Source organism: Lolium perenne, chromosome 6 (genome assembly GCF_019359855.2).
Source record: "Lolium perenne isolate Kyuss_39 chromosome 6, Kyuss_2.0, whole genome shotgun sequence".
NCBI classification, from domain to species: Eukaryota; Viridiplantae; Streptophyta; class Magnoliopsida; order Poales; family Poaceae; genus Lolium; species Lolium perenne.
In genome coordinates, this window is record NC_067249.2 from 17,179,615 (window position 1) to 17,189,380 (window position 9,766).

Genomic DNA, 9,766 nt, shown 5'->3' on the forward strand with positions numbered 1-9,766 from the left:
TGTTCATACATGATAGGGCATATGTGTGAAGCAATTTTTTTCGAGAACTTGTAATGATTCAAATTTATCAGTGCTAATGGAAACTAGTGCACATTAGAGGACCCCCTCTTACACGTGTTGGCCATCTATGTATAGTTTGAATCCAAATAATGTTCATACATGATAGGCTATATGTGAATCAATTTTTTCTTCCAAGAACTTGTCAAGATTCAAATTTATCGGTGCTAATGGAAACTAGTGTGCACTAGACGAGCCCCTTGCGCAAGTGCTGGCCATTACATATAGTTTAAAACTCAAGAATGTTCATACATGATAGGCGATATGTGCAAAGGAATTTTTTTTCCCGTGAACTTGTCAAAATTCAAGTTTATCGGTGCAAATGGAAACTAGTCCAAAAAATTACATAGAGGTCCAAGAGAACTAGACAATAACTAATAGGACCTGCAACTTTACAAAAAGGACCCCAAAACATATAGAAGAAAATCAATCGAGTCCTTCTGGACCGCACATCGAATCTGCACTCTGCATCCTTTCCAAAGAACTCCGTCGCCGGGGACGCACCACTTGGGACGGTGTCGCCGGTAGTCGCCAGGACGAAGGAGAAGAAGGGCCTCAGCAACGGCACATTGGCTCTGAGAAGGGCCGCTGAAAGGCCAAGATGTTCACGGGCAAGATGGATGACGCCATCGTATGCCCCGAGCTTGTGAACGTTAGCAGCTTGACTTCCCCATTGACCAGATCTGAAGCACTGACCAAAGCAAGCCTCACCGTTAGCGCCATCACCTTGATGGTACCAGATCGGGGTTTGGCCGGCAAGATCCGCCAGATTCACCGTAGGCCAGATCTGCTTCGCCGTCGGCATACTCCTCCACAGCATAGCCTTGATCGTGTTGGCTGTCCACCCACCTGATCCGCTCCCCCACCGCCCTCGCCACCGACGGATCTGCTTCACCGCCGACCTCGCCACCGACGGATCTGCTTCACCGCCGACCTCGCCGCCGACGGATCTGCTTCACCGCCGACCTCGCCACCGACGGATCTGCTTCACCGCCGACCTCGCCACCGACGGATCCGCTTCACCGCCGACCTCATCCACAGCGTAGCAATCAACGCCTTTCTTGTCGACGCACCGGATCCTCTCCAACGGAACCGTGTCTATTTCACCGCGCCTCCCCCCCCTCCACAGAAGCCGATCTATTCCACCGACTACCTCGGCGCAGCGGCTGTATCAACTTCACCGAATCCCTTGCCAGCCAACTAGATCTGCTTCACTAACGCCCGCTTCTACTGAAACAGGGTCGACTCATCGTCTCCCGCGTTCGCTGCCGCCGGAATGCAAGTTGCCGCCCCCGTCCACCCCGCTGCAACTTGGTTAGTACGCTGGCCCGTTAGATCGCGGTGTTTCTTTAGCCATGTTTTGTGTAGTTATTTGCAGATCTCATATGCCATTAAATTTCTTGATGTGTTACTTCGCATGAAGTTCGTTTAAATATTGTACAGTACCAAAGCATTATCCGGTCGCTACCATCCTATTCATTCTACTGACACCTGTGTGCATCCACATATTTATAGGGGACCCATTCATTTGCTGCCAACTGTTTTTGTACTGCATGCTATTCCTTTTATAGTCATGCTATGGGCATTTCCAATCTGGTTGTTCTTATACCACGTCATTAGCTCACCGCTAGCCGCTAGCTGTTTTCTCGTGTCTGCTATTCTTTTACTGCTTTTATAATCATGCTATGTGCATTTCCAATCTGCTTGCTCTTATACCTCGTCTTTAGCTTATAGCTATTTTGTTCCATGAATGCTCCTGTCGCACAGCTTGTATAGTTATTGCTGCGTGCATGTCTGGTCTTTGTATTATCGTAGACTAACTTGTCAATGTTATTTTTCCTAGGGATTGATCATGCGAACCACTTATTAGAATATCCAACATTAACATCGGGGATGCTAGGGAAGGTTGGAATCTGAGTTCTTGGTTGGTAACTTTGGCAGTTTACTTCCGTTATTATCTATAACCTATATGCATTGTTCCTTATGCAAGAGATAAACACTTGGAACCCTGCCATAGCAATGCCATCCATGCTTTACTATGTTTCTGCCTATTTGATATGCTTGTCTTGGAGCAACTGCGAAGGTGATTTGAACCTGACATTTGGTCATTCTTAATGCCAGTTTACTTTATGTGAAAAACCTTGGCATTACCCTACTCTAAATCTGAATGTCTGAAATTCGTATCTCATGCAAAGCAACATCTAGTTGGTTTTAATCTGATATCTGGTAAATACTGGCTTATTCATTTGGCAGCTCAAGTTTTTTGTTATTTGAAACCAGCTGACTTGGTCTTAAATGTGATATCTAAACACAGATTAAGGACAATGGAGCAGGAGGATTAGCATTTCACTTGATGGCTGAACCTAAAATGACAGGCATGTCGACCACGACTAGTGCACGCAAGAGAAGGACCGCAGTGAGCCAAAGTATGTTACGCTACATGTCGTTATCTGATCTCTACATTGCGTAATACATGTCTGAATAGTTAATTGTTGTAACTATTTTTGCAATATTACCAGAATGCAGTTTTAGTGAAGCAGTCATCATTAGAAGATAGTCGCCAAAGCGACCCTGTGCAACATTATGATGTAAGTCTGCTTAGTACAAGTTCCATACATTGTCTTATTTATGCAACTTGTTATTATCTTATATCTACATTGCATAATAAATGTTTGAATAGTTCACTGTTGTAACTATGTTTGCAATATTACTAGAATGCAGTTGTAATGAAGAAGTCCTTAGTAGAAGTTAGAGCGCAAAAAAGGTTCCGGCGTGAGCCTATGCAACGATATAATGTAAGTCTGCGCTTAGTACTTGTGACTATCTCATATCGACAATGCTTAATACATGTTTGCATAGTTCATCGTTTAACTCTTTTTTCATTATTATCGAATGCGATTCGATGAAGCAATCTTCATTAGAAGAGAGGCCCACAAAAAGTTACTGATCTTTGTTACGATGCATCCTCTCATAGCCGTCAACCTAGACCATTCTTTTCATCAAACAAAGGAACATCTCAAGGCTGTACTTTATAAAATACATGGTATTGCTGCTTTAAGGTCTCATGGTCGATATGTTGACCAAGAGTACACAAGATTCAATCAAGGCGATTGCCAAATGTCAACATGTTATTGATGATGCTAATAGAAGTCCTCAATGATTCTATGTAATTTTTTTTATTTGGGCACATTAATTGCCTTGTAATTTTCCTAGTTATTTTATTTGTGTATGTAATTGTGTGTATCATTGATATCAGATTTTAGGCTCATGTAATTTAATACAAGTTGACTAGTCAAACAACCAGGGCCCTATAACAGATTGGGCCGGCCCATTAACAGTAGTGTGGGACCCACTTTCATTTTGGGCCGGCTCACTTGCTTATCGGGCCGGCCGTTATCAGGAAAGTGGGACCCACCTGTGCTTTTGGCCCGGACCACTGTCTTGTTGGGCCGGCCCACTTGCTACATGACGGACCCCACATACTAAATGGGCCGGCCCTTTAAGAGGAAAGTGGGACCCACCTACGTTTTTGGCCCGACCCACCAGCGTGTTGGGCCGACCCACTTGCTATATGGTGGACCCCACATACTAACTGGGCCGGCCCTTTAACTGGAAAGTGGGACCCACCTGTGTTTTTGGCCCGGCCCACTAGTGTGTTGGGCCGGCCCACTTGCTATATGGTGGACCCCACATACTAAATGGGCCGGCCTTTTAACTGGAAAGTGGGACCCACCTGTGTTTTTGGCCCGGCCCACTATCTTGTTGGGCCGGCCCACTTGCTATATGGTGGACCCCACATACTAAATGGGCTGGCCCATTAACAGGAAAGTGGGACCCACCTGTGCTTTTGGCCCGCCCATCGCTTGGTGGGTCGCCCACTTGATCTAATGTGGACCCCACGCACTAAATGGGCTGGCCCGATTAGCAGGAAAGTGGGACCCACGTGCTAATTGGGCCGGCCCAATAACTTCTTGGGCCGGCCCACTTGCTTTAAGGTGGACCCCGCTTGGTAAATGGGCCGGCCAGATAACATGAAAGTGGGTCCCACATGTTTTGTGGGCCGGCCCTTTTGCCTGTTGACCGGTCAAACGAGTGCATTCGGCCCGGCCCACATGCTTAGTGGGCCGGCCCATTAATGTTTTGACCAGTCAACCTTAGAGGTTAGGCCCGGCCCACGTAACTAATGGACCAGCCCAGCTATATAGTTGACCGGTCAAACTAAGTCAGCTAGCCCGGCCCGCAAACTTAATGGGCCGGCCCACTTAAGACGTGGCAGGCCTCGTGTGGGCCTACCATCTACCACGGTGTTTCAGCGGTTAACGCCGTTAACTGCCAGTTAACGGCGTCTGCCACGTGTCAGTTTGCATGACGTCAGTAGTCAACGGGCTCCCGGAAACACTTCTGCAACGGTCCGATTTTCCGTGGCGGAAGGGCACTGATACGTCTCCGACGTATCGATAATTTCTTATGTTCCATGCCACATTATTGATGTTATCTACATGTTTTATGCACACTTTATGTCGTATTCGTGCATTTTCTGGAACTAACCTATTAACAAGATGCCGAAGTGCCGCTTCTGTTTTCTGCTTTTTGGTTTCAGAAATCCTAGTAACGAAATATTCTCGGAATTGGACGCACTCACCGCCCAGGGTCCTATATGCCCACGACGCTTCCAGAAGTCCCAAGAGGAGACGAAGAGCGGCCACGAGGTGGCCACACCCTAGGCGGCGCGGCCCCCCTTGGCCGCGCGGCCTGTGGTGTGGGGCCCTCGTGCCGCCTCTGACCTGCCCTTCCGCCTACTTAAAGCCTCCGTTGCGAAACCCCCGCACCGAGAGCCACGATACGGAAAACCTTCCGAGAGACGCCACCGCCGCCGATCCCATCTCGGGATCCAGGGCGATCGCCTCCGGCACCCTGCCAGAGAGGGGAATCATCTCCCGGAGGTCTCTCCGCCGCCATGGTCGCCTCCGGAGTGATGTGTGAGTAGTCTACCCCTGGACTATGGGTCCATAGCAGTAGCTAGATGGTTGTCTTCTCCCCATTGTGCTTCATTGTCGGATCTTGTGAGCTGCCTAACATGATCAAGATCATCTATCTGTAATTCTATATGTTGCGTTTGTTGGGATCCGATGAATAGAGAATACTTGTTATGTTGATTATCAAAGTTATGTCTATGTGTTGTTTATGATCTTGCATGCTCTCCGTTACTAGTAGATGCTCTGGCCAAGTAGATGCTTGTAACTCCAAGAGGGAGTATTTATGCTCGATAGTGGGTTCATGTCTCCGTGAATGCAGGGAAGTGGACAAATCGCTAAGATTATGGATGTCTTTGTTGCCACTAGGGATAAAACATTAGTGCTATGTTCAAGGATGTAGTTACTAGTTACATTACGCGCAATACTTAATGCAATTGTCTGTTGTTAGCAACTTAATACCGGAGGGTTCGGATGATAACCCGAAGGTGGACTTTTTAGGCATAGATGCATCTTTGGATTGCGATCTATGTACTTTGTCGTAATGCCCAATTAAATCTCACTATACTCATCATAATATGTATGTGCATGGTCATGCCCTCTTTATTTGTCAATTGCCCAAGCTGTAATTTGTTCACCCAACATGCTTGTTTGTCTTATGGGAGAGACACCTCTAGTGAACCGTGGACCCCGGTCCAATTCTCTATCTTGAAATACAATCTATCGCAATACTTGTTCTCTTGTTTTCTCGCAAACAATCATCTTCCACACAATACGGTTAATCCTTTGTTACAGCAAGCCGGTGAGATTGACAACCTCACTGTTTCGTTGGGGCAAAGTACTTTGGTTGTGTTGTGCAGGTTCCACGTTGGCGCCGGAATCTCTGGTGTTGCGCCGCACTACATCCCGCCGCCATCAACCTTCAACGTGCTTCTTGACTCCTACTGGTTTGATTAAACCTTGGTTTCTTGCGAGGGAAACTTGCCCTTGTGCGCATCACACCTTCCTCTTGGGGTTCCCAACGGACGTGTCAACCACACGCATCAAGCAAATTTACGGCGCCGTTGTCGGGGAGATCAAGACACGCTGCAAGGGGAGTCTCCACTTCTCAATCTCTTTACTTTGTTTTTGTCTTGCTTAGTTTTATTTACTACTTTGTTTGCTGCACTAAATCAAAATACAAAAAAATTAGTTGATAGTTTTACTTTATTTGCTATCTTGTTTGCTATATCAAAAACACAAAAAAATAGTTACTTGCATTTACTTTACTTGATTCATCATGTTTCCTTTTAATTTTACCACGAAAGACATACCGGTAGGACGTGGGTCTATAGTTGGGAGAAATAATATAGAGGAATTTTTCAACCATGTCAGTACCGTTGACGATTTTGAGGATAGACACTTGGTAGACCTTGCCCCTACCTATGAAATTGCTACTGCTGCTTTAGTTCGCATGTTGGAAACTAAATTTGTTAATCTCAATCCTATAATCCAACACATGTTTCTCACACTTGGTGATATGGAAGAAGGGGAAAAGAAAGATTTTGTTTTAGAAACCCTTCTTAGAGAATTTGGTGGTATAGCAAGAGAGGCTAGAAAGGTCTTTGCTAAATTTAATATGCTTGGTTCTTATACCAATTTTGTTAGTCTCCTTGAAAAGATGGATATGGATAGAATAAAGTACACTAATAATATTAATGATGGAGGGGAGATCAAAGCACCAATACCATGTAAACTCTTAGCTATGAATGATGCACTAGAAAATAACTATGCTTGGCTTGTTCCTGAAAATTTGTTTGATGAGAGTAGCACGCCTAAGACTAATGAAAAGGGAGATGCTAAAACTTATGTATCTAATATACTATGCCTGGTTGAGAAAACTCCACACCCCGCTGAGAATGCACCACCCTTTGATAATACTTGATATACACTTTCTGCGCCTAGCTGAAAGGCGTTAAAGAAAAGCGCTTATGGGAGACAACCCATGGTTTTTACCTATAGTACTTTGTTTTTATTTTGTGTCTTGGAAGTTGTTTACTACTGTAGCAACCTCTCCTTATCTTAGTTTAGTGTTTTGTTGTGCCAAGTAAAGTCGTTGATAGAAAAGTTCATACTAGATTTGGATTACTGCGCAGAAACAGATTTCTTTGCTGTCACGAATCTGGGCTGTTTTCCCTGTAGGTAACTCAGAAAATTATGCCAATTTACGTGAGTGATTCTCAGATATGTACGCAACTTTCATTCAATTTGAGCATTTTCATTTGAGCAAGTCTGGTGCCTCGATAAAATTCGTCAATACGAACTGTTCGATTTTGACAGATTCTGCCTTTTATTTCGCATTGCCTCTTTTGCTATGTTGGATGAATTTCTTTGATCCATTAATGTCCAGTAGCTTTATGCAATGTCCAGAAGTGTTAAGAATGATTGTGTCACCTCTGAACATGTTAATTTTTATTGTCGCTAACCCTCTAATGAGTTATTCTAAGTTTGGTGTGGAGGAAGTTTTCAAGGATCAAGAGAGGAGTATGATGCAACATGATCAAGGAGAGTGAAAGCTCTAAGCTTGGGGATGCCCCGGTGGTTCACCCCTGCATATATCAAGAAGACTCAAGCGTCTAAGCTTGGGGATGCCCAAGGCATCCCCTTCTTCATCGACAACATTATCAGGTTCCTCCCCTGAAACTATATTTTTATTCCATCACATCTTATGTGCTTTGCTTGGAGCGTCGGTTTGTTTTTGTTTTTTTGTTTTGTTTGAATAAAATGGATCCTAGCATTCACTTTATGGGAGAGAGACACGCTCCGCTGTAGCATATGGACAAGTATGTCCTTAGTTTCTACTCATAGTATTCATGGCGAAGTTTCTTCTTCGTTAAATTGTAATATGGTTGGAATTGGAAAATGATACATGTAGTAATTGCTATAAATGTCTTGGGTAATGTGATACTTGGCAATTGTTGTGCTCATGTTTAAGATCTTGCATCATATTCTTTGCACCCATTAATGAAGAAATACATAGAGCATGCTAAAATTTGGTTTGCATATTTGGTTTCTCTAAGGTCTAGATAATTTCTAGTATTGAGTTTGAACAACAAGGAAGACGGTGTAGAGTCTTATAATGTTTTCAATATGTCTTTTATGTGAGTTTTGCTGCACCGGTTCATCCTTGTGTTTGTTTCAAATAAGCCTTGCTAGCCTAAACCTTGTATCGAGAGGGAATACTTCTCATGCATCCAAAATACTTGAGCCAACCACTATGCCATTTGTGTCCACCATACCTACCTACTACATGGTATTTTCCGCCATTCCAAAGTAAATTGCTTGAGTGCTACCTTTAAAATTCCATCATTCACCTTTGCAATATATAGCTCATGGGACAAATAGCTTAAAAACTATTGTGGTATTGAATATGTAATTATGCACTTTATCTCTTATTAAGTTGCTTGTTGTGCGATAACCATGTTTACTGGGGACGCCATCAACTACTCTTTGTTGAATTTCATGTGAGTTGCTATGCATGTTCGTCTTGTCTGAAGTAAGAGCGATCTACCACCTTATGGTTAAGCATGCATATTGTTAGAGAAGAACATTGGGCCGCTAACTAAAGCCATGATCCATGGTGGAAGTTTCAGTTTTGGACAAATATCCTCAATCTCATATGAGAAGAATTATTAATTGTTGTTACATGCTTATGCATAAAAGAGGAGTCCATTATCTGTTGTCTATGTTGTCCCGGTATGGATGTCTAAGTTGAGAATAATCAATAGCGAGAAATCCAATGCGAGCTTTCTCCTTAGACCTTTGTACAGGCGGCATAGAGGTACCCCTTTGTGACACTTGGTTAAAACATGTGCATTGCGATGATCCGGTAGTCCAAGCTAATTAGGACAAGGTGCGGGCACTATTAGTATACTATGCATGAGGCTTGCAACTTGTAAGATATAATTTACATGATACATATGCTTTATTACTACCGTTGACAAAATTGTTTCATGTTTTCAAAATCAAAGCTCTAGCACAAATATAGCAATCGATGCTTTTCCTCTATGGAGGACCATTCTTTTACTTTCAATGTTGAGTCAGTTCACCTATTTCTCTCCACCTCAAGAAGCAAACACTTGTGTGAACTGTGCATTGATTTCTACATACTTGCTTATTGCACTTATTATATTACTCTATGTTGACAATATCCATGAGATATACATGTTATGAGTTGAAAGCAACCGCTGAAACTTAATCTTCCTTTGTGTTGCTTCAATGCCTTTACTTTGAATTATTGCTTTATGAGTTAACTCTTATGCAAGACTTATTGATGCTTGTCTTGAAGTGTTATTCATGAAAAGTCTTTGCTTTATGATTCACTTGTTTACTCATGTCATATACATTGTTTTGATCGCTGCATTCACTACATATGCTTTACAAATAGTATGATCAAGGTTATGATGGCATGTCACTCCAGAAATTATCTGTGTTATCGTTTTACCTGCTCGGGACGAGCAGAATTAAGCTTGGGGATGCTGATACGTCTCCGACGTATCGATAATTTCTTATGTTCCATGCCACATTATTGATGTTATCTACATGTTTTATGCACACTTTATGTCGTATTCGTGCATTTTCTGGAACTAACCTATTAACAAGATGCCGAAGTGCCAGTTGCTGTTTTCTGCTGTTTTTGGTTTCAGAAATCCTAGTAACGAAATATTCTTGGAATTGGACGAAATCAACGCCCAGGG